This window comes from Pseudophryne corroboree, chromosome 2 (assembly GCF_028390025.1).
Source record: "Pseudophryne corroboree isolate aPseCor3 chromosome 2, aPseCor3.hap2, whole genome shotgun sequence".
Classification (NCBI taxonomy): domain Eukaryota; kingdom Metazoa; phylum Chordata; class Amphibia; order Anura; family Myobatrachidae; genus Pseudophryne; species Pseudophryne corroboree.
The window spans coordinates 150,655,942-150,680,664 of record NC_086445.1 but is presented as its reverse complement, the minus strand read 5'-3'; the positions used below and the strand labels follow the sequence as shown (position 1 = coordinate 150,680,664).

Below are 24,723 nucleotides of genomic sequence, written 5' to 3'. Positions count from 1 at the left end.
AGTTTGGGTTCCGTACAGCGAGGCGGGCTACCCAGATAAGCGGCATCATGCTGAGTCTAGCGGGATCTGGTCTTTGTAGGTAGAGGTAGATTTAAATTCCATCCAAGAAAACCACGTGGCGACATAATCGGCATGTGAGTCAAGGACTGAATGAAAAATATCCTCCATTGATCTATAAAATTCTATCCGCTGGAACCATTCTCGGGGGGGGGGGGGACTTCCAGTGGACCAGTACCACCGCTCTCGCTGCGTTATTGAGGTGTTTGAGAAGGGAGTGTTTATACTTTGCTAGTGGAATTGTAGTGCGGGAGAGCAACCAGAAGTCAATTCCAGTAGGAGCCTGAAACCCCAGGATCTTGGAGGAGATTTGCATTACCTGGCCCCAAAAGGTAGCGATCAGGGGACAGTCCCACCATATATGAATAAGGGTGCCACACTCCTTCCACATCTCCAACACAAGGGGGATACTGAGGGAAAGAACTTATGCAAAAGGGAGGGACAGCGATACCATCTAGTAAGCAGTTTATACTGTGTTTCAATAACTTCTAAGCTTGTAGAGCAACGGGACATAACTTCACAGTGTTTCTTCCAGTTAATATGTATCCCTCTAGGTGTAAGATCAGCATCCCATTTCTCGCAGAAAGCGGGATCACCGGGGAAACAACCATGTAGCAATATCTTATATAGACCTGATACAACATGTGAGGGTTCAGAGGATTGGGAGCACATTGCTTCAAAAGGGGTAAGACTACCAGTCAATGCAGCAGCTGTCCTGTGAGACAAAATAAAATGTCGAGTTTGGAGATAGAACCAGAAGTCTTTTCCACTTTAATTTTGAGTGTGACTCCATATCCAGACCTCCATGGGTTAATAAATTTGATTTCCATTGATAATTTTTGTGTGATTCTGTTGTCAGCACATTCAACTATGTAAAGAACAAAGTATTTAATAAGAATATTTCATTCATTCAGATCTAGGATGTTATTTTAGTGTTCCCTTTATTTTTTTGAGCAGTGTATATAAATATACAGGGTGATTCAAAAGTCGCAGTACACCCTTTTGTTTCAAAAACTGTGCAGGAAGTGGGAAAACTGAATACTCTAGTAAGGTATGATTGAGGTGGGCTATCTTTTAGGATATGTTCCGAACATGGGCGCCATCTTGAAATCGACCATCTTGAATCTAAGTCCGTTTTTTCAAATGAAAAGGGGGTCGTGTAACATGTCAAACAACATCAGATTTGAAATAGCAGTTATGGTTCAAAAGTTACAACACTTTTTTTGTTGCAGGTAACTGAAGATGGCTTTGACAAAAGAGGAGAGAATTGAGGTCATTTTTATGTCTGGCTAACAAACGTTGTGTGCTGCGTTGTGGGCTCTTCACAAAGGTTGACAAAACCATTGTTGTGGATATCTCGTCAGTAGCACTTTTTGGATGACCACTCCGTGACTTGTCAGCCACAGTCCCAGTTTCTCTGAATTTGGAAATTAGGCACCTGACAGTTTTATGTGAAATTGGAGGTCTTTCTGGATGCCGGTTGTTAAAATCTGCAGCTATGACACGGAAACTTCGTCCTCCAGACATCAAAATGACCTCAATTCTCTCCTTTTGTCAAAGCAATCTTCAGTTACCTGCATGTACCATATTCAGTAATTTCTATTTTTCTCTGACTCTCGTTAATCACGCACCGCATTGCACTAAGCTGCCCTTATCTTTGGGGGTAATTCCAAGTTGATCGCAGCAGGATTTTTGTTAGCAGTTGTGCAAAACCATGTGCACTGCAGGGGAGGCAGATATAACATGTGCAGAGAGAGTTAGATTTGGGTGTGGTGTGTTCATACCTCCCAACTTTGTCCCCTTCCAAAGAGGGACACACGCGCGGCGAAGCCGCGCACGCTCCCGGAAAAGGGGTGTGGCCTAAGTAAATGGGGCGTGGCTTCATGGGAGGACCCGCGATCGCGAGCCACGCCCCGTTTTCATCACTGAGGGGGCATGCCCAGCGCTCTGTGAGCCGCTGGCATGCCCCCTCTCCCTCTGACTTCAGTGAATGCGCACAGCGTCTATTCACCGCTGCTCTGCTAAGCAGGGCAGCGACAGACAGAGCCTCCCAACTGCCCCCCCCCCCACCGCGGGACACTGCGGCCCGCGGGTGGGACAGCGGGACAGTCCCCAAAAAACGGGACTGTCCCGCGAAAATCGGGACAGTTGGGAGGTATGGTGTGTTCAATCTGCAATCTAAATTGCAGTTTAAAAATAAAGCAGCCTGTATTTACCCTGCACAGAAATAAAATAACCCACCCAAATCTAACTCTTTCTGCACATGTTATATCTGCCCCCCCTGCAGTGCACATGGTTTTGCCCAACTGCTAACAAAAATCCTGCTGCGATCAACTTGGAATTACCCCCTTTGTCCAGTCACTAACCTTATGTGAGCAGCTTTCCCTGTGATATTGCCTACTGCTGGTGACTTGTGTGTTGCCTGGGCTTTGGAGTAGTATGAGACAGGGCAGCAGCAAAGGCCTGGTATAGGCAGTTGCTACCATTATGACATCACAGCATGACCTCACAGACAGACACACAAACTGACCAATGCATTTTATTTGTTCACTTTGTGATTTGGGCCCTGGCCCCGCAAGGGGTGGATTATTTTCACTTCAAACCCTGCCAGTATTTTAAGTAGGATAAATAAGGATATGTGTACAAAGTTTTGTCCAGATCCATCATGGCATGTGGGAGCCAATGAAGAACAAACACACATATATACTGTACATACATACTTTGACTTTGCTACTTGCAAAAAAAGCAAGTAGCTATAAATACAACGGGGCAAAACCATGCTGCACAGAAGGGGGGGGGGGGGGGGCGTAACTTGTGCAAAGCGAGTTAGATTTTGGTGAAGTATGTCCAAACTGAAATCTAAATTTCAATGTAAAAATAAAGCTTCCCAGCATTTGTGGGCTACATGCTGAAGCAGCCAGTACTTTCCTTGCACAGAAAATAATTAAAAATAAATGTATTTGCACCCTTTGCATTGCAACATGGTTTGTCCCAGATACAAGTTACAGTACTTGCTTGTTTTGCTTTACTTCCAAACCAGAATCAGGCCCATACCGTTCAGGTGTGTGCACACACATACATACAGGTAGGAAAAGACTGACAAGTGGCCCTTTTAACTGCTGTGGTGACATTACCCCTTTAAATGAAAGTCTGTCAGGTGCATGCTGGGAGAGTGGGCGGGTGACAATTGTAGGAAAGATCAGCAGCAGCAGCAGTTGGAGGAGTCCTGACTTCTGTGTAGGAATCAGAGCAGTGACAGCAGCGTCAGCAGAGAGGGGCACGCAGCAGCAGCAGCAGCAGCAGCAGCTGTAAGTATGATTACATGATATATGAGGAAGCAGCAGCAGCAGCAGCACTACAGAGTGTAGCCTGGGGGTCTGTGGTCACTGTGTCCCCTGCAGAGACCTGTAGCTGCACATCAGCTGGATTGCCTGTTGTCCTCGTGCCTATGTCCTCATGTGACAGCAGCTAATACTCTGTACTGTCCACACAGCAGATTAAGGGTGATGTATAAAGAGAGCAGAAGTTGCCCATAGCAATCTTTTGAAAGCTTATAACACATGCCCCTTAATCCACTGACTGTCTAAGGGTTGGTATCGTGTAACTGGTGGTACTGACTGCGGAATCCTGGCATTTAGATGCCCGGCGTGAGGTGCGAGCGCAACGAAGCCCCTTGCGGGCTCAGTGGCGAGCTGTGCTCACCACAGGTTGTATTTCCACTCTGTGGGTGTCGTGGATACCCATGAGTGTGAATAGTCCCTGTTAGTCGGCATGCCGACTATGGCGATTGTGAGGGGGCGGGATGTAGCCGTTGGTAATGTGAGGAGACCGCCGGTCACATAACTACATCCCCTTTCTAATCATTGCCTGAAAGACTGCTTCTGCGCATGACTCGTAGGAAGATACAGAGCCGGCACTAGTGAGGGTGGGTTAGGTGTGCGAGTGTCACAGAACGTCAACACTCACAACGGGGACACTGAGGCTGAACCCAGCATGCCAGACTGCTAATAAAGGGATGTGCTGCATTTTAACATTGTCCGCTTTACAACTTCAAAGATGATGGTAAAGCAACAGGTTAAAAGTTATCAAGCCGACGCTATTAAAATGCCGTAAATAACATTATTAACATGTCGGCATTCTCAGTTTCCCCGTCGTGAGTGATGACATCCTACTTGTTAGACATACCAGTAAGGGCATAAGGCTGGCAGGAGCATCTCTAGCAAAGGGTGGTCTTCAGTATGCCGAATGACGGGATCCCGGCGCACAGTATACCGTGCCCACAAGGGGCTCATTTGCGATCGCCACACTGTCGGTATGCCGGCGGTCGGGCTCCCGGCGCCGGTATGCTGGTCGCCGGGAGCCCGGCCGCCGGCATACCATACTACACCCCTAGCAAAGAGTAAATCCAATTCCTGCAGTATGAATGATGAGAAAAGTATGTTGGTAGGGGGAGTATTCATTAAGATGAACACTTATTTTATGTAAGGTGCCCATTCACCATTGAGGTCCCGCTGTGGCAGCCGTCCGCACTGAAACCGTTTGGAGCGTGATTGCGAGAAAGAACGGCAATTTCAGATGATATCCCATTTAGCCCCCGGACAGAGGTTATATTTATTTGTCCCTCTTCCTTCCCCAGCCCTCTCTGTACACGTGCACTAGGGGGGTCATTCCGAGTTGATCGTAGCTGTGCTAAATTTAGCACAGCTACGATCATCTTCCCAGACATGTGGAGGGATGCCCAGCACAGGGCTAGTCCGCCCCGCATGTCATTCTCCCCCCCCCCCGCATAAGTACAAAAGCATCGCACAGCGGCAATGCTTTTGTACTTGAAGAGTGACTGCCGGCCAGCGCAGCTCCTGCGGCTGGCCGGAAGTTACTCGTTGCTGCCCCGGGTCGCAGCGGCTGCGTGTGACGTCACGCTGCGGAACACCCCCCACACGGTCCGGCCACGCCTGCGTTGAATGGACCGCACACCAAAAACGGCGGCCCCCCAGCAACCGCCTCTGCCTTTGGCCGTCTGACATGCGCCGCCACATGCGCAGTTCCGACCCGATTGCTGCGAACAACTGCAGCGTGCAATTGGGTCGGAATGACCCCCTAAGTTCCTGCAGTTTCACTGCTTGTGAGTCTAAACTTTCACCTCGTGGCAAAGGCGTGTATTTTGGGGATTGCAGGGTTGGTGCTTATCAGAGCAGCTATTCTGGCAGCAGAGCAATACTGAATTGCTCTCATACATAGTTGTCTGCCACCGCTGTAATTTGCAAACTTAAGTTCTGCTGTGTCACAATAAGTGATAAGCCCCTGAATATCTTTTTGTAAAAAAAAAACCCAGATGAACAGTATATTAATTGGTGATTGTGCTTTAACGTAGCTGCAGTGTCTTTTTCTGTTGTCTCTCAGAACGTGTGCTGGTGAATGTTAGCACTATACCGAACCTGGGGGCATATTAAGAGAGGAGGGGACCCGTGTGTAGCCTCTAACCCCCCTGCCTCTGTAGCAAGCAGTGACCGTAACTCTGACCACTAGGTGGTGTGCAGGTCTCCAGGAGAATGGCGCAGTGGCCATTTTCACCGAAATTTTCTCTATTGCGCATGCGCAAAACACTGGGAAAATTTCAGCTGTGTAATTTTCCCGTAGACCTGCACAACCCCTTGCAGGCTTGCCACACTGCGGGCTCAGTGGTGACCTGTTGGCATTCCGACCGTCTCGATTGTGAGGGGGCGGGATGTAGGAGGAGGTTATGTGACCGACGGCCTCCTGACCACCAGTCACTTGACTACATCCTGGTAAATTAAAGTGTCCCTTTCACCCAGTAAGAAAAAAACATCAGTCAGTAAAAATAGGATCCCTCGCCCCTAGTAAAACAGTAACACGTACAGTGTGGCAAGCATGTGTGGCTTTGTAAATACTTGATTTTAATTCCCTCAGGCCAGAGCCTTAGGATCTCTTAAGCAACACACTACTTTATGGTCCTCTCCCCCCCATCCCTCCACTTGTCAAAAAAGAACTCCACATAGAAATGGGTTAGGCTGGGTACACATCAGGCCGATATCGACACTGTTTGCATATCATCTGATGTTCACGCTCTATTACGTACATCAGTGGGTCACATGCGACATCTTCCTGCCGACCGTGCTGCACGGCCAACCGGGCAATATTGCATGCGTCGCCAGGCATTTAATGAAGGACTGAACAGTCATCGTTCACTAAATCTTCCAGGTGTGTACCGGCAATCTGGCATGGTCCGAGGCACAGGGAAATCGCCCTGACCATTGGCCCGGTTGCTGGTTGTTCTGAAGTGTAGCCGCCATTAATTAATTATGTTGCACATGATGCTTCCGTGTTCTAAAGGAATTTTCATATAGCAATATGCGTCATTAAACAATGATACGCCTTTGTCAAGTTTTATAGAATTGTCCAATGCGCAGGCATGTCATAGGAGTACAAAGCAGATCATTGCTGAGCGATGGATTTAATGAAGAATCCATTCTCACAGCCGATCGCAAGGAGATTGGCAGAAAGAGGGCGTTTGTGGGTGTCAACTGACCGTTTTCTGGGCGTGGTTAGAAAAACGCAGGGGTGTCCAAGCGTTTGCATGGCGGGTGTCTGACCTCAATTTCGGACAAGATCAGGCTGAAGTGATCGCAGCAGCTGAGTAAGTTCAGAGCACAAAACTTTTTTGTAGTGCTCGGCTGCACATGCGCTCACACACTTGCAAAGCAAACATACACTCCCCTATAGGTGGCGACTATCTTCGCAGCGCTGCAAAAAATAGCGAGCGATCAACTCGGCGTGACCCCCATAGTCTTTCATTAGCAGAAGCACATCACGGTCTGTGTCCCAATGCGGTGCTGTGCTAGTTCTGTATGCCTGGGGTCCCAGAATTTGTTATTGGTGTTCCATGACTGTCGTATGCCATACAATAGGCTTGTTGTGTTATACGTGTATGGACACTATGCAATATCGCATACGATCCGGCTGATATCGGCTGGTACGCTGCAATATTGTATAGTGTGTACGCTTGATACAGGATACGATGCGCGCTCCCGTGGGGTCGTATCATGCATTGCACATTGGACCTGCATGCAGGTCCGACGTGCGATATTGCTTACGAGGGCCATGCTGCCGAATGCCGCATGGCCCTGCTCCTCCCCCCATCTCAGCCAACATCGACAAATGTGTATGCACTTGCCGATGCTGGATCCCGTCACGGATGACATCGCATGGTTTTCAGTGTTGTCCTAATGTGTACATAGCCTTAGCGTTGTTTTGGGAGATTGGCCTCTTGTATTCAGGTGCTAGCAAGTGTACTGTTTGTGGTTACATGCTACACAGAGGTGTATTGGAGTGCCACACACTATCCCTGTGCTAGCCTATGCTTAGGCGAGAGACTGGTGCCTATCACTGGGAGCTCCCTAATTTGTCTGCCTCACCTGTCCTGTGTTTGTGCTTCTGTTCTGTGCCAGGAATTGTTGTTCAGGAGCTGATAAAACTTACTACTGTTAAGACCATACAGTACTGTAACTGTGATATATATATTTTCCTAGAGGAAAGAAAGCCTAGATGAATGGGATTGCATACGTAATAGCGGTGGACGGGATGCCGGCTGTCAATATCCCGACCGCGGCATCCCGTCCACCAAAATGCCGGCAGCGGAGCGATCGCTAAGAGTCCCCTTGCGGGCTCACTGCGCTCGCCACAGGATTTATTCTCACTCTATGGCTGTCGCGGACACCCACGAGGTGGGAATAGCTGGTGCGCCGGGATTCTGGCTGGCGGCATGGTCGGTTGGCGGTATTTCGGCGTCTGTATCCTGAATGCCGGGATCCCGACATCCGGCATTTTAACTGCATTCCAATGAATGTACCTACAGCATGTAGAGTCACACATATCTCAAGGTCCAGCTCAAAACACGCTAGTATTTACATGTTAGGTGGGCAAATGTGTATCTTGGGCCCCATGATAGTGTAGAAATGGAGTTTGTAATAAATGTGAAGTCTCGAAACTGTATTTGTACACATAGGGGCATATCCAATTAGCGCACTGCCTGATTCAGTTACTATAGCTGTAGGAACCCTGCGCAACTCCCCAGAGACAGGATTTTTCCACGCATTAAGGCCCTCATTCCGAGTTGTTCGCTCGGTAAAAATCTTCGCATCGCAGCGATTTTCCGCTTAATGCGCATGCGCAATGTTCGCACTGCGACTGCGCCAAGTAAATTTGCTATGCAGTTAGGAATTTTACTCACGGCTTTTTCATCGTTCTGGAGATCGTAATGTGATTGACAGGAAATGGGTGTTACTGGGCGGAAACAGGCCGTTTTATGGGCGTGTGGGAAAAAACGCTACCGTTTCCGGAAAAAACGCAGGAGTGGCCAGAGAAACGGAGGAGTGTCTGGGCGAACGCTGGGTGTGTTTGTGACGTCAAACCAGGGACGACAAGCACTGAACTGATCGCAGATGCCGAGTAAGTCTGAAGCTACTCAGAAACTGCTACGAGGTGTGTAATCGCAATATTGCGAATACATCGTTCGCAATTTTAAGATGCTAAGATTCACTCCCAGTAGGCGGCGGCTTAGCATGAGCAAATCTGCTAAAATCCGCTTGCGAGCGAACAACTCGGAATGAGGGCCTAAATGTATCCCTCTGGATTTAAGGTATGGGGAAACCCATTCGATTCCGCATTCTGCATGGAATCAGTGGATACTTGCACTTTACCAGATGTAAAACTGCGTGGACAAAAGGCAAAATAATTGAATAGCTCCAAGCATTAAACATGGAGCTTTCCCAGCGTATTAAAACTCAAGCTTAATTAAGTATCCTATACATCAGCGAATAGTGTCTAAAAAAATGTGCAAGTTGCATTTTACAGGCTACATCCACAACATGGTCTCCTCTACGGGGTGTCCGGGATAGTGTGGGGTTTTATATGGAAATGTGCATTTTCAGCATACTTTTTATAGACTTTTTATATAGTGACAGAAGATTTTATGAATAGTGATCTTCTTTATGGTTTTGAAGTACAACTATTATAAAGTGTAAACAACTGTTGCTGTACGTACAGATGTGTCCACATACATCGAGCCTCCCTGCACGTTAAGCAGCCCTTCTAGTCTCGCCATGCCGTGGTGTGACTCTGTAGCGCTGAGCGTCTTTACACACAACTTTTTCCATTAAAATGCGTTTTATTTTCAAATTGCAAAATGATATGAATAGGACGCACATGTATCTACCGTTGCGTGGCGTATTGGGGCAAGATGTGTACCATTCTAAGCTGTTCTTCTGTTTGTTCAGAAGACCAGCAGTAAACTATAAATGGGAGCGCAAACAAATGCTTGAGACATTTAGCCAGGCAAATATCATTCTTGGTTAAAGTGCAATTCCATGAAGAAAAAAAATTCAGATATTCTAAAGTGTTATGTGACTACCATGGCAACCACAGTCACATGGAGCTGAGGTGCTTTGGAACATACCTCTCTCCTGTTTTCACTGTCTCCCTCCTCTGCCCTCACATGACCTGCTGAGCGCCTGTGTCTGTGTGGCAGCCAGTTAATGGTCTATTTGCTAAGCCTTGGTTAAAGTGGATGGAGATAAAGTACCAGCCAATCAGCTCCTAACTACCATGTCACAGGTTTGAAAAATGACACTTTATCTCCATCCATGGCTTAGTAAATAGACCCCAATTTGTTTTGTGACTGCTCAGTGCACTGTGCCCTCCTCATTCACTCCCTTCTGCTCTCGCATGGCATGCCAAGAGCTATAACAATGTGGAAGACAAATTTGTGTTCCCTCCAGACAAGTATTACACATGAGATAATGGTCTATAGGATAGTTAAGCATGTTGATGCTTACTTAAGTTAATTAAAGGTTACAAATGTGTGATTACTGCTTTAATTGTTGACTATAGAGATGTTACATTTATAATAAACTTCTGTAGCCTTAATTGTATTTCGTATTTTACTAAAACTATGATTTCTCTGACGTCCTAGTGGATGCTGGGAACTCCGTAAGGACCATGGGGAATAGACGGGCTCCGCAGGAGACTGGGCACTCTAAAAGAAAGATTAGGTACTATCTGGTGTGCACTGGCTCCTCCCTCTATGCCCCTCCTCCAGACCTCAGTTAGAATCTCTGCCCGGCCAGAGCTGGATGCACCTAGTGGGCTCTCCTGAGCTTGCTAGAAAAGAAAGTATTTGTTAGGTTTTTTATTTTCAGTGAGATCTGCTGGCAACAGACTCACTGCTACGTGGGACTGAGGGGAGAGAAGCAAACCTACCTGCTTGCAGCTAGCTTGTGCTTCTTAGGCTACTGGACACCATTAGCTCCAGAGGGTTCGAACACAGGGCCTGACCTCGATCGTCCGTTCCCGGAGCCGCTCCGCCGTCCCCCTTGCAGAGCCAGAAGACAGAAGAAGGAGATGAAATCGGCGGCAGAAGACTCCGGTCTTCATTAAGGTAGCGCACAGCACTGCAGCTGTGCGCCATTGCTCCCACTGCACACCACACACTCCGGTCACTGTAGGGTGCAGGGCGCTGGGGGGGGCGCCCTGGGCAGCAATAAGAGTACCTTTTGGCAATATATACACATAATACAGTCTGGAAAACTGTATATGTGTAAAACCCCCGCCATTTTTAGTCAGAAACAGGACAGAAGCCCGCCGCATTTTCTCTTCACAGCTCCGCTGGAAGGAAGCTCCCCAGGCTCTCCCCTGCAGTATCCTGGTACACAAAGGGTGAAAAGAGAGGGGGGGCACATAAATTTAGGCGCAAAATTTGTATATACAGCAGCTACTGGGTAAACACTGAGTTGTAGTGTAATCCCTGGGTTATATAGCGCTGGGGTGTGTGCTGGCATACTCTCTCTCTGTCTCTCCAAAGGGCCTTGTGGGGGAACTGTCCTCAAATAGAGCATCCCCTGTGTGTGTGGTGTGTCGGTACGCGTGTGTCGACGTGTCTGAGGTAAAAGGCTCCTCTAAGGAGGTGATAGAGCGGATATGTGTGTGAGAGGGTGTCTCCGTCGACAACGCCGACACCTGTTTGGATATGTGTAAGTGCTAAGGTGAATTTATTGCACAAAAGGTTAGGGAACAGACAGGAAATCTACCCATGTCTGTCCCTATGTCACAGAGACCTTCAGAGTCTCTCAATGCTCACTATCCATAATAACAAACACTGGTATCGACATGGAGTTTAACTCCACTGTCGACTACGATAATGCAAAGTTACAGCCAAGATGGCTAGAAGATATTCAATATATGATTATTGAAATAAAAGATGATTTGCATATCACTGATGACTCATCTGTCCCTGACACGAGAGTACACATGTTTAAGGGGAAGAATGCTGAGGTAAATTTCCCTCCTCTCATGAGGAAAAAGAGCGGGAATCTCCAGACAAGAGACGGCAGCTTCCCACAAGAGAATTCTCAGGCTGTATCCTTTCCCCACTAGGGCCAGGATGTGTTGAGAATCTTCCCCTAGGGTGTCCTGTTTGCACAGACGGTAGCACTTGCTATTCTCAGGGATCCTGCAGATAGCGTGCACATTCTAGTATACTACCCAGACCGGCGATTGTGTCGGCATGGGTTTATAGCGCTGTGGCAGCGTGGACAGGTACCTTATCAGCAGAGATTGAGACCCTAGTAAATATATTAAAGATGCTGTCTTAAGTGATAGATATATAGTTATAAAGCATGCCCAAAGAGACATGAGTATACTGGGTCCTAGAGTCAAAGCTATGTCGATCTCTGCTTGACGTGTCCTGTAGAATATGCATTGGACAGATGATGCCGACTTAAGAGGCATATGGAAGGCTGAGGATTGTGTGGAGAAGGGTTCTCGGGCCTGGTCTCCACAGCTATAGCTGGTAATTCTGCTAGTTTGCCTTATATTCCTGCACAGCCTAAGAAAGCACGGCATTATTAAATGCAGCCTTTCGAATAAAGAAACAAGAAAGTCTGAGGTGCGTCCTTTCTTGTCAGAGCCGGGCAGCTAGTTCCCAGGAACAGAAGTCCTCCCCGGCCCCTACAAAAATCCACCAATGTCGCTGGGGCTCCACAGGCGGAGCTAGGCCCGGTGGGGACACGTCTTCGTAAGTTCAGCCACAAGTGGGTTCACTCCCTGTTCGATCCCTGGGCAATAGATATTGTGTCTCAGGGATACAAGCTGGACTGTGAGAAGAGGCCCCTCACCGACGGCCCTGCGGGCTTCCCCCCCAAGAGAGGGAGCCAGTGTTAACTGCAATTCACAAATTGTATCTTTAACAGGTGGTGGTCAAGGGTCCCCTCCTTCAACAAGAGGGTGTTATTATTCGACCATGTTGTAATCCCGAAACCAGACGGTTCGGTCAGACCCATATTGAATTCAAAATCCCTGAACATATACCTGAGAAGGTTCAAGTTCAAGATGGAATCGCTAAGAGCGGTCAGTGCAAGCCTAAAAAGGGGGAGACTTTATTGTGAATCGGGACATAAGGGATGCATACCTTCAGGTCCCCATTTATCCACCTCATTAGGCGTACCTCAGAATTGCGGTACGGGATTGTCATTACCAATTTCAGATGTTGCCGTTTGGTCTCTCCACGGCCCCGAGAATATTCACCATGGTAATGGCGGATATGATTGTGCTCCTGCGGAAGCAAGGTGTCACTATTATCACGTACTTGGACGATCTCCTCATAAAAGCGAGATCAAGAGAGCAGTTGCTGAACAGCGTATCACTTTCTCTGGAAGTGTAACCGCAACACGGCTGGATTCTATATATCCAAAGTCGCAGTTGGTTCCTACAGCTCATCTGCCTCTCCTAGGCACGATCCTAGACACAGACCAGAAAAGGGTTTATCTCCCGATAGAGAGAGCTCAGGAGCTCATGACACTAGTCAGGAATCTATTAAAACCAAAACAGGTGTCAGTGCATCACTGCACTCGAGTCCTGGGAAGGATGGTGGCATCATACGAGGCCATCCCCTTAGGCAGGTTCCATGCGAGGACCTTCCAAGGGGACTTACTGGACAAGTGGTCCGGATCACCTCTTCAGAGGCATCGGTTAATCACCCTATCCCCCAGGGCCAGGGTGTCTCTCCTGTGGTGGCTGCAGAGGGCTCACCTTCTCGAGGGCCGCAGATTCGGCATTCAGGGCTGGATCCTGGTGACCACGGATGCAAGCCTCCGAGGGTGGGGGGCAGTTACACAGGGAAGAAATTTCCAAGGTCTGTGGTCAAGTCAACAGACTTGCCTTCACACCAATATCCTGGAACTAAGGGTCATATACAACGCCCTAAGTCAAGCGGAGATCCTGCTTCGCGACCAACCGGTTCTGATCCAGTCAGACCGCAGGGGTTCATGTAAACCGCCAAGGCGGCACAAGGAGCAGGGTGGCGAGATAAGAAGCCACCAGAATTCTTCGCTGGGCGGAGAATCGAGTAAGCGCACTGTCAGCAGTGTTCATTCCGGGAGTGGACAACTGGGAAGCAGACTTCCTCAGCAGGCACGACCTCCACCCGGGAAAGTGGGGACTTCATCAGGAAGTCTTCACGCAGTTTGCAAATTGATGGGAACTGCCTAAGGTGGACTAGATGGCGTCCCACCTCAAAAAAAAGCTAAAAAAGGTTTTACGCCGAGTCAAGGGACCCTCAGGTGATAGCTGTGGTCGCACTAGTGGGTGTTCCAGTCGGTCTATGTATTCCCTCCTCTTCCTCTCATACCCAAGGGCTGAGAATTGTAATAAAAGGAGGAGTGAAAACAATATTCTTTGCTCCGAATTGGCCAAGAAGGACTCGGTACCCGGAGCTGCAGGAAATGCTCTCAGAGGACTCAGGGCTTCTGCCTCTCAGACAGGACATGTTGCAACAGGGGCCCTGTCTGTTCCAAGACTTACCGCGGCTGCATTTGACGGCATGGCGGTTGAACGCCGGATCTTAGCGGAAAAGGGCATTCCGGATGCAGTTATTCCTACGCTGATAAAGGCTAGGAAAGACGTGACAGCAAGACTTTTTCACTGTATATGGCGAAAATAGGTTGCTTGGTGTGAGGCTGGGAAGGCCCTACGGAGGAATTCCAGCGGGGTCGATTCCTGCACTTCCTACAGTCAGGAGTGACTATGGGCCTAAAATTAGGATCCATAAAGGTCAAGATTTCGGCCCTATACATTTTCTCTAAAAATGAACTGGCTTCACTGCCTTAAGTTCAGACGTTGTTCCGGGGGTGCTGCATATTCAGCCGCCTTTTGTGCCACCGGTGGCACCTTGGGATCTTAACGTTGTGTTGGATTTCCTGAAATCCCACTGGTTTGAGCCACTTAAGACCATGGAGCTAAAATATCTCACGTGGAAAGTGGTCATGCTATTGGCCTTGGCTTCGGCTAGGCGTGTGTCAGTATTGGCGGTTTTGTCATGTAAAAACCCTTATCTGATCTTCCATATGGACAGGGCAGAATTGAGGACTCGTCCCCAATTTCTTCCTAGGGTTGTATCATCGTTTCATTTGAACCAGCCTATTGTGGTGCCTGCGGCTACTAGGGACTTGGAGGATTCCAAGTTGCTGGACGTAGTCCGGGCTTTGAAAATGTATGTTTCCAGAACGGCGGGAGTCAGAAAGTCTGACTCGCTGTTTATTCTGTATGCAGCCAACAAGGTTGGCGCTCCTGCTTCGAAGCAGACTATTGTTCGCTGGATCTATAGCACGATTCAGCTGGTTCACTCTGCGGCTGGATTGCCGCATTAAAAATCGGTGAAAGCCCATTCCACAAGGAAGGTGGGCTCTTCTTGGGCGGCTGCCCAAGGGGTCTCGGCTTTACAGCTTTGCCGAGCTGCTACTTGGTCGGGGTCAAATACGTTTGCTAAGTTCTACAGGTTTGATACCCTGGCTGAGGAGGACCTTGAGTTTGCTCATGCGGTGCTGCAAAGTCATCCGCACTCTCCCGCCCGTTTGGGAGCTTTGGTATAATCCCCATGGTCCTTACGGAGTTCCCAGCATCCACTAGGACGTCAGAGAAAATAAGAATTTTTCTCTAACGTCCTAGTGGATGCTGGGGACTCCGTCAGGACCATGGGGAATAGCGGGCTCCGCAGGAGACAGGGCACATCTAAAAAAGCTTTTAGGTCACATGGTGCGTACTGGCTCCTCCCCCTATGACCCTCCTCCAAGCCTCAGTTAGGTTTTTGTGCCCGTCCGAGAGGGTGCAATCTAGGTGGCTCTCTTAAAGAGCTGTTTAGAAAAGTTTTTTTTTAGGTTTCAATCTCAGTGATTCCTGCTGGCAACAGGATCACTGCATCGAGGGACTTAGGGGAGAGATTTCCAACTCACCTGCGTGCAGGATGGATTGGAGTCTTAGGCTACTGGACACTTAGCTCCAGAGGGAGTCGGAACACAGGTCAGCCTGGGGTTCGTCCCGGAGCCGCGCCGCCGATCCCCCTTACAGACGCTGAAGAGACGGCAGAACGGAGGTCCGGAAAACAGGCGGCAGAAGACTCCACAGTCTTCATGAAGGTAGCGCACAGCACTGCAGCTGTGCGCCATTGTTGTCACACGGCTCACTGACTCAGTCACGGAGGGTGCAGGGCGCTGCTGGGGGCGCCCTGGGCAGCAATATAATTACCTTTAGTGGCAAAAGAAATACATCACATATACCCATTAAGGCTATATGTATGTATTTTGACCCAGGCCAGTTTCTTAAAAACCGGGAGAAAAATCCCGCCGAAAAAGGGGCGGAGCTTATTCTCCTCAGCACTCAGCGCCATTTTCCTGCTCAGCTCCGCTGGTGAGGAAGGCTCCCAGGACTCTCCCCTGCACTGCACTACAGAAACAGGGTAACAAAGAGAAGGGGGGCATAAATTGGCGATATTTATATATTAAGAGCGCATATATAGTAAACAACACCTTCTAGGGTTGTTTTTATACATTTATAGCGCTTTTGGTGTGTGCTGGCAAACTCTCCCTCTGTCTCCCCAAAGGGCTAAGGGGTCCTGTCTTCGATTAGAGCATTCCCTGTGTGGCTGCTGTGTGTCGGTACGTGTGTGTCGACATGTATGAGGACGATGTTGGTGTGGAGGCAGAGCAATTGCCGATGATGGTAATGTCACCCCCTAGGGAGTCGACACCGGAATGGATGGCTTTAGTTATGGAATTACGTGATAATGTCAGCACACTGCAAAAGTCAGTTGACGAAATAAGACGCCCGGCAAACCAGTTAGTACCGGTTCAGGCGTCTCAGACACCGTCAGGGGCTGTAAAACGTCCTTTACCTCAGTCAGTCGACACGGGTACCGACACAGATGAATCTAGTGTCGACGGTGAAGAAACAAACGTATTTTCCAATAGGGCCACACGTTATATGATCACGGCAATGAAGGAGGCGTTACAGATCTCTGATACTGCTGGTACCTCAAAAAGGGGTATTATGTGGGGGGTGAAAAAACTACCTGTATTTTTCCCAGAATCAGAGGAATTGAATGATGTGTGTGATGAAGCGTGGGTTACCCCCGATAGAAAAATGCTAATTTCAAAGAAGTTGTTGGCATTATACCCTTTCCCACCAGAGGTTAGGGCGCGCTGGGAAACACCCCCTAAGGTGGATAAGGCGCTCACACGTTTATCAAAGCAAGTGGCGTTGCCGTCTCCTGATACGGCCGCCCTCAAGGATCCAGCAGATAGGAGGCTGGAAACTACACTGAAGAGTATATACACACATACGGGTGTTATACTGCGACCGGCAATAGCCTCAGCCTGGATGTGCAGTGCTGGGGTAGTGTGGTTGGATTCTCTGACTGAAAATATTGAGACCCTGGATAGGGACAGTATTTTATTGACTCTAGAGCAATTAAAGGATGCTTTTCTTTATATGCGAGATGCTCAGAGGGATGTTTGTACTCTAGCATCAAGAGTAAACGCGATGTCCATATCTGCTAGAAGAAGTTTATGGACGCGACAGTGGTCAGGTGATGCGGATTCCAAGAGGCATATGGAAGTATTGCCATATAAAGGAGAAGAATTGTTTGGGGTCGGTCTTTCGGACCTGGTGACCACGGCAACTGCCGGCAAATCCACCTTTTTACCTCAGACCCCTTCACAACAGAAAAAGACACCGTCTTTTCAGCCGCAGTCCTTTCGCTCCTATAAAAAGCGACCAAAAGGACAGTCTTATCTGCCGAGAGGCAGAGGAAAGGGTAAGAAAGGGCAGCACGCAGCCCCTGCCCAGGAACAGAAGCCCGCCCCGGCTTCTACAAAGCCATCAGCATGACGCTGGGGCTTTACAAGCGGACCCAGGAACGGTGGGGGGTCGACTCAAGATTTTCAGCAATCAATGGGCTCACTCACAAGTGGACCCGTGGGTCCTGCAGATAATATCTCAGGGTTACATGCTGGAGTTCGAAAGGTTTCCCCCTCGCCGGTTCCTAAAGTCTGCTTTACCAACGTCTCCCTCAGAAAGGACGTCGGTTTTGGAAGCCATTCACAAGCTGTATTCTCAGCAGGTGATAGTCAAGGTACCCCTCCTACAACAGGGAAAGGGGTATTATTCCACACTATTTGTGGTACCGAAGCCGGACGGTTCGGTAAGACCTATTCTAAATCTGAAATCCTTGAACCTGTACATACAGAAATTCAAGTTCAAGATGGAGTCACTCAGAGCAGTGATAGCGAATCTGGAAGAAGGGGACTTCATGGTGTCCCTGGACATAAAGGATGCTTATCTGCATGTCCCAATTTACCCCTCACACCAAGGGTATCTCAGGTTCGTGATACAAGACTGTCATTATCAGTTTCAAACGATGCCGTTTGGTTTGTCCACGGCCCCTCGGGTCTTTACCAAGGTAATGACCGAAATGATGGTTCTTCTACGAAGAAAAGGCGTATTAATTATCCCTTACTTGGACGATCTCCTGATAAGGGCAAAGTCCAGAGAACAGCTGGAAGTCGGTGTAGCACTAACCCAGGTAGTGCTTCAGCAACACGGGTGGATTCTGAATCTTCCAAAATCTCAATTGACCCCGACAACTCGTCTGCTGTTCCTGGGAATGATTCTGGACACGGTTCAGAAAAAGGTGTTTCTCCCGGAGGAGAAAGCAAGGGAGTTATCCGAACTTGTCAGGAACCTCCTAAAACCAGGAACGGTGTCAGTACATCAATGCACAAGAGTCCTGGGAAAGATGGTGGCTTCGTACGAAGCGATTCCATTCGGCAGATTCCATGCACGGACATTTCAGTGGGATCTGCTGGACAAATGGTCCGGATCGCATCTGCACATGCATCAGCGGATAGCACTGTCACCAAGAACAAGGTTGTCTCTCCTGTGGTGGCTGCAGACTGCCCATCCGTTAGTGGGCCGCAGATTCGGCATACAGGACTGGGTCCTGGTGACTACGGATGCCAGCCTACGAGGTTGGGGAGCAGTCACAAAGGGAAGAAACTTCCAGGGCGTGTGGTCAAACCTGGAGACGTCTCTTCACATAAATATACTGGAGCTAAGAGCGATCTACAATGCTCTAAGTCTGGCAAAACCGCTGCTTCAGGGTCAGCCGGTGTTGATCCAGTCCGACAACATCACGGCAGTCGCCCACGTGAACCGACAAGGCGGCACGAGAAGCAGGAGTGCAATGGCAGAAGCGGCAAGGATTCTGCGCTGGGCGGAGAATCATGTCATAGCACTGTCAGCAGTGTTCATCCCGGGAGTGGACAACTGGGAAGCAGATTTCCTCAGCAGACACGACCTTCACCCGGGAGAGTGGGGACTTCATCCAGAAGTTTTCCACATGATTGTGAACCGTTGGGAAAAACCAAAGGTAGACATGATGGCGTCTCGCCTCAACAAAAAATTGGACAGGTATTGCGCCAGGTCAAGAGACCCTCAGACAATAGCTGTGGACGCTCTGGTAACACCGTGGGTGTACCAATCAGTGTATGTGTTCCCTCCTCTGCCTCTCATACCAAAGGTACTGAGAATTATACGGAAAAGAGGAGTAAGAACGATACTGGTGGCTCCGGACTGGCCAAGGAGAACTTGGTATCCGGAACTTCAAGAGATGCTCACGGAGGATCCGTGGCCTCTACCTCTAAGAAGGGATCTGCTTCAGCAGGGACCTTGTATGTTCCAAGACTTACCGCGTCTGCGTTTGACGGCATGGCGGTTGAACGCCGGATTCTAAAAGAAAAGGGCATTCCAGAGGAAGTTATTCCTACCTTGATTAAGGCTAGGAAGGAAGTGACTGTACAACATTATCACCGCATTTGGCGAAAATATGTTGCGTGGTGTGAGGCCAAGAAGGCTCCAACGGAAGAATTTCAATTGGGTCGATTCTTACATTTCCTGCAAGCAGGATTGTCTATGGGCCTAAAATTGGGGTCTATTAAAGTTCAAATTTCGGCCTTATCAATTTTCTTCCAGAAGGAATTGGCGTCAGTGCCTGAAGTACAAACTTTTGTCAAAGGTGTACTACATATACAACCCCCAATAGTGCCTCCAGTGGCACCGTGGGATTTGAACGTGGTTCTAAATTTTCTCAAATCTCATTGGTTTGAGCCGTTAAAATCGGTAGAATTAAAATACCTTACATGGAAGGTAACCATGCTGTTGGCCCTGGCTTCTGCCAGGAGAGTTTCAGAGTTGGCAGCTTTGTCATACAAGAGCCCATATCTGATATTCCATTCGGACAGGGCAGAATTGAGGACACGTCCTCAATTTCTCCCTAAGGTGGTTTCGGCATTTCACTTAAACCAGCCTATTGTGGTGCCTGCGGCTACTAGCGACTTGGAGGACTCCAAGTTACTGGACGTTGTCAGAGCATTAAAAATATATATATTTCAAGGACAGCTGGAGTCAGAAAAACTGACTCGTTGTTTACATTGTATGCACCCAACAAGATGGGTGCTCCTGCGTCTAAACAGACGATTGCACGTTGGATCTGTAGCACAATCCAACTTGCACATTCTGTGGCAGGCGTGCCACAGCCTAAATCTGTAAAGGCCCACTCCACAAGGAAGGTGGGCTCATCTTGGGCGGCTGCCCGAGGAGTCTCGGCATTACAACTTTGCCGAGCAGCTACGTGGTCAGGGGAGAACACGTTTGTAAAATTTTACAAATTTGATACTCTGGCTAAAGAGGACCTGGAGTTCTCTCATTCGGTGCTGCAGAGTCATCCGCACTCTCCCGCCCGTTTGGGAGCTTTGGTATAATCCCCATGGTCCTGACGGAGTCCCCAGCATCCACTAGGACGTTAGAGAAAATAAGAATTTACTTACCGATAATTCTATTTCTCATAGTCCGTAGTGGATGCTGGGCGCCCATCCCAAGTGCGGATTGTCTGCAATGCTTGTACATAGTTATTGTTACAAAATCGGGTTATTACTGTTGTTGTGAGCCATCTTTTCAGAGGCTACTTCGTTTTGTTATCATACTGTTAACTGGGTTCAGATCACCAGTTGTACGGTGTGATTAGTGTGGCTGGTATGAGTCTTACCCGGGATTCAAGATCCTTCCTTATTGTGTACGCTCGTCCGGGCACAGTACCTAACTGAGGCTTGGAGGAGGGTCATAGGGGGAGGAGCCAGTACGCACCATGTGACCTAAAAGCTTTTTTAGATGTGCCCTGTCTCCTGCGGAGCCCGCTATTCCCCATGGTCCTGACGGAGTCCCCAGCATCCACTACGGACTATGAGAAATAGAATTATCGGTAAGTAAATTCTTATTATTCACCGGTAATTCTATTTCTCGTAGTCCGTAGTGGATGCTGGGCGCCCGTCCCAAGTGCGGACTCTCTGCAATACATGTATATAGTTATTGCTTAACTAAAGGGTTATTGTTATGAGCCTTCTGTTACTGAGGCTCAGTTGTTGTTCATACTGTCAACTGGGTATGGTTATCACAAGTTGTACGGTGTGGCTGGTATGAGTCTTACCCTGGATTCCAAATCCTTTCCTTGTTGTGTCAGCTCTTCCGGGCACAGTTTCCTTAACTGAGGTCTGGAGGAGGGGCATAGAGGGAGGAGCCAGTGCACACCAGATAGTACCTAATCTTTCTTTTAGAGTGCCCAGTCTCCTGCGGAGCCCGTCTATTCCCCATGGTCCTTACGGAGTTCCCAGCATCCACTACGGACTACGAGAAATAGAATTACCGGTGAGTAAATTCTTATTTCTCTGACGTCCTAAGTGGATGCTGGGACTCCGTAAGGACCAAGGGGATTAGCGGCTCCGCGGGAGACTGGGCACAACTAAAGAAAGCTTTAGGACTACCTGGTGTGCACTGGCTCCTCCCACTAAGACCCTCCTCCAGACCTCAGTTAGATTCTTGTGCCCGGCTGAGCTGGATGCACACTAGGGGCTCGCCTGAGCTCCTAGAAAGAAAGTATATTTAGGTTTTTTATTTTACAGTGAGATCTGCTGGCAACAGACTCACTGCAGCGAGGGACTAAGGGGAGAAGAAGCGAACCTACCTAACAGGTGGTAGTTTGGGCTTCTTAGGCTACTGGACACCATTAGCTCCAGAGGGATCGACCGCAGGACCCGACTTTGGTGTTCGTTCCCGGAGCCGCACCGCCGCCCCCCTTAAAGAGCCAGAAGCATGAAGAGTCCGGAAAATCGGCGGCAGAAGACTTCGGTCTTCACCAAGGTAGCGCACAGCACTGCAGCTGTGCGCCATTGCTCCTCATGTACACCTCACACTCCGGTCACTGATGGGTGCAGGGCGCTGGGGGGGGGGCGCCCTGAGGGCAATATAAGACACCTTGGCTGGCAAATCTTCACAATATATAGTCCCAGGGCTATATATGTGATAAATTACCCCTGCCAGAATCCATAAAAAAGCGAGAGAAAAGTCCGCCGAAAAAGGGGCGGGGCTTCTCCCTCAGCACACTGGCGCCATTTTTTCTTCACAGTGCAGCTGGACGACAGCTCCCCAGGCTCTCCCCTGTAGTTTTCAGGCTCAAAGGGTTAAAAAGAGAGGGGGGGGCACTAAATTTAGGCGCAATATATGTATACAAGCAGCTATTGGGGGAAAAATCACTCAGTTATAGTGTTAATCCCTGCATTATATAGCGCTCTGGTGTGTGCTGGCATACTCTCTCTCTGTCTCTCCAAAGGACTTTGTGGGGTCCTGTCCTCAGTCAGAGCATTCCCTGTGTGTGTGCGGTGTGTCGGTACGGCTGTGTCGACATGTTGGATGAGGAAGGTTACGTGGAGGCGGAGCAGAGGCCGATAAATGGGATGTCGCCCCCTGTGGGGCCGACACCAGAGTGGATGGATAGGTGGAAGGTATTAACCGACAATGTCAACTCCTTACATAAAAGGCTGGATGACGTAACAGCTGTGGGACAGCCGGCTTCTCAGCCCGCGCCTGCCCAGGCGTCTCAAAGGCCATCAGGGGCTCAAAAAACGCCCGTTACCTCAGATGGCAGACACAGATGTCGACACGGAGTCTGACTCCAGTGTCGACGAGGTTGAGACATATGCACAATCCACTAGGAACATCCGTTACATGATCTCGGCAACGAAAAATGTGTTGCGCATTTCTGACATGAACCCAAGTACCACATAAAAGGGGTTTTATTTATTGGGGAGAAAAAGCAGCCAGTGTTTTGTTCCCCCATCAGATGAATGAATGAAGTGTGTAAAGAAGCGTGGGTTCCCCCGATAAGAAACTGGTAATTTCTAAAAAGTTACTGATGGCGTACCCTTTCCCGCCAGAGGATAGGTCACGTTGGGAGAAATCCCTTAGGGTGGATAAGGCGCTCACACGTTTGTCAAAAAAGGTGGCACTGCCATCTTAGGATACGGCCACCTTGAAGGAGCCTGCTGATAAAAAGCAGGAGGCTATCCTGAATTCTGTATATACACACTCAGGTTATATACTGAGACCTGCAATTGCCTCAGCATAAATAGTGCTGCTGCAGCGTGGTCTGATACCCTGTCAGATAATATTAATACTCTAAGACAGGGATAATATTTTGCTAACATAGAGCATATTAAAGACGTCGTCTTATATATAAAGGATGCACAGAGGGATATTTGCCGGCTGGCATCCAGAATTAATGCAATGTCCATTCTGCCAGGAGGGTATTAGAAACCCGGCAGTGGACAGGTGATGCTGCCTGTAAAAGGCACATGGAGATTCTGCCTTATAAGGGTGAGGAATTGTTTGGGGATGGCCTCTGGAACCTTGTATCCACAGCAACAGCTGGGAAGAAAATTTTTTACCTCCGGTTTCCTCACAGCCTAAGAAAGCACCGTATTTTCATGTACAGTCCTTTCGGCTTCAGAAAAGCAAGCGGGTCAAAGGCGCTTCCTTTCTGCACAGAAACAAGGGAAGAAGGAAAAAGCTGCACCAGCAGCCAGTTCCCAGGATCAAAAATCTTCCCCCGCTTCCTCTGAGTCCACCGCAAGACGCTGGGGCTCCACAGGTGGAGACAGGTGCGGTAGGGGCGCGTCTCGGGAACTTCAGGGACCAGTGGGCTTGCCCACAGGTGGATCCCTAGGTTCTGCAAATAGTATCACAGGGATACAGGCTGGAGTTCAAGGCGACTCCCCCTCGCTGTTACCTCACATCAGCCTTGCCTGCTGCCCTCGGAGAAAGGTAGTACTGGCGGCAATTCACAAGCTGTACTTCCAGCAGGTGAAATCAAGGTACCCCTCCTTCAACAAGGCCGGGGTTACTATTCCAAAATGTTGTGGTACCGAAACCAGACGGTTCGGTGAGACCCATTCTAAAATTGAAAGCTTTGAACACTTATATACGAAGGTTCAAGTTCAAAATGGAATCGCTCAGGGCGATTATTGCAAGCCTGGAGAATTTCATGGTATAAAGGACATCAAGGATGCTTACCTGCATGTCCCTATTTACCCTCTTCACCAGGAGTACCTCAAAATTGTGGTACAGGATTGTCATTACCAATTCCAAGACGTTACCGTTGGTCTGTCCCCGGCACCGAGGTATTTACCAAGGTAATGGCCGAAATAATTGTCCCGTACTTGGACGATCTCCTTATAAAGGCGAGGTCCAGGGAGCAGTTGTTCGTCGGATTAGCACTATGTCGGGAAGTGCTACAACAGCACGGCTGGATTCTGAATATTCCAAAGTCGCAGCTGGTTCCTACGACGCGTCTACTGTTCCTGGGTATGGTTCTGGACACAGAACAGGATAAAAAGGGTTTCTCCCGGAGGAGAAGTCCAAGGAGTTGGCGTCTCTAGACAGAGACCTCCTAATACGTATACAGGTGTCGGTGCATCAATGCACGCGAGCCCTGGGATAGATGGTAGCTTCTTACGAAGAAATTCCATTCGCCAGGTCCCATGCAAGGATTTTCCAGTGGGATCTGTTGGACAAGTGGTCCGGGTCGTATCTTCAGATGCATCGGCGGATAACCCTGTCTCCAAGGGCCAGGGTGTCGCTGTTGTGGTGGCTGCAGAGTGCTCATCTTCTATGGGGCCGCAGATTCGGCATACAGGACTGGGTCCTGGTGACCACGGATGCCAGCCTTCGAGGCTGGGGGGCAGTCACACAGGGAAGAAACTTCCAAGGCTATGGAAAAGTCAGGAGACTTCCCTACACATAAATATTCTGGAACTAAGGGCCATTTACAATGCCCTAAGTCAGGCTAGACCCCTGCTTCAACACGGGCCGGTGCTGATCCAGTCAGACAACATCACGGCGGTCGCTCATGTAAACCGACAGGGCGGCACAAGAAGC

At 48.9% G+C, this 24,723-nt stretch overlaps 1 protein-coding gene across 3 annotated transcripts in view; it reads left to right on the top strand.

Annotated features, from left to right (window-relative positions):
- The first annotated feature begins 3,074 nt into the window (after positions 1-3,074).
- The window catches only part of SPART (spartin), an 80,549-nt gene continuing 58,900 nt past the window's right edge, over positions 3,075-24,723 (top strand). For 2 of the 3 annotated variants that reach the window (XM_063951827.1, XM_063951829.1), the window contains exon 1: positions 3,228-3,365. The gene's annotated coding sequence lies outside the window, so the exon portion shown is untranslated. Of the gene's footprint in view, positions 3,143-3,227; positions 3,366-24,723 lie in introns of those variants that run through there. The other variant, XM_063951828.1, reaches the window with a different exon arrangement.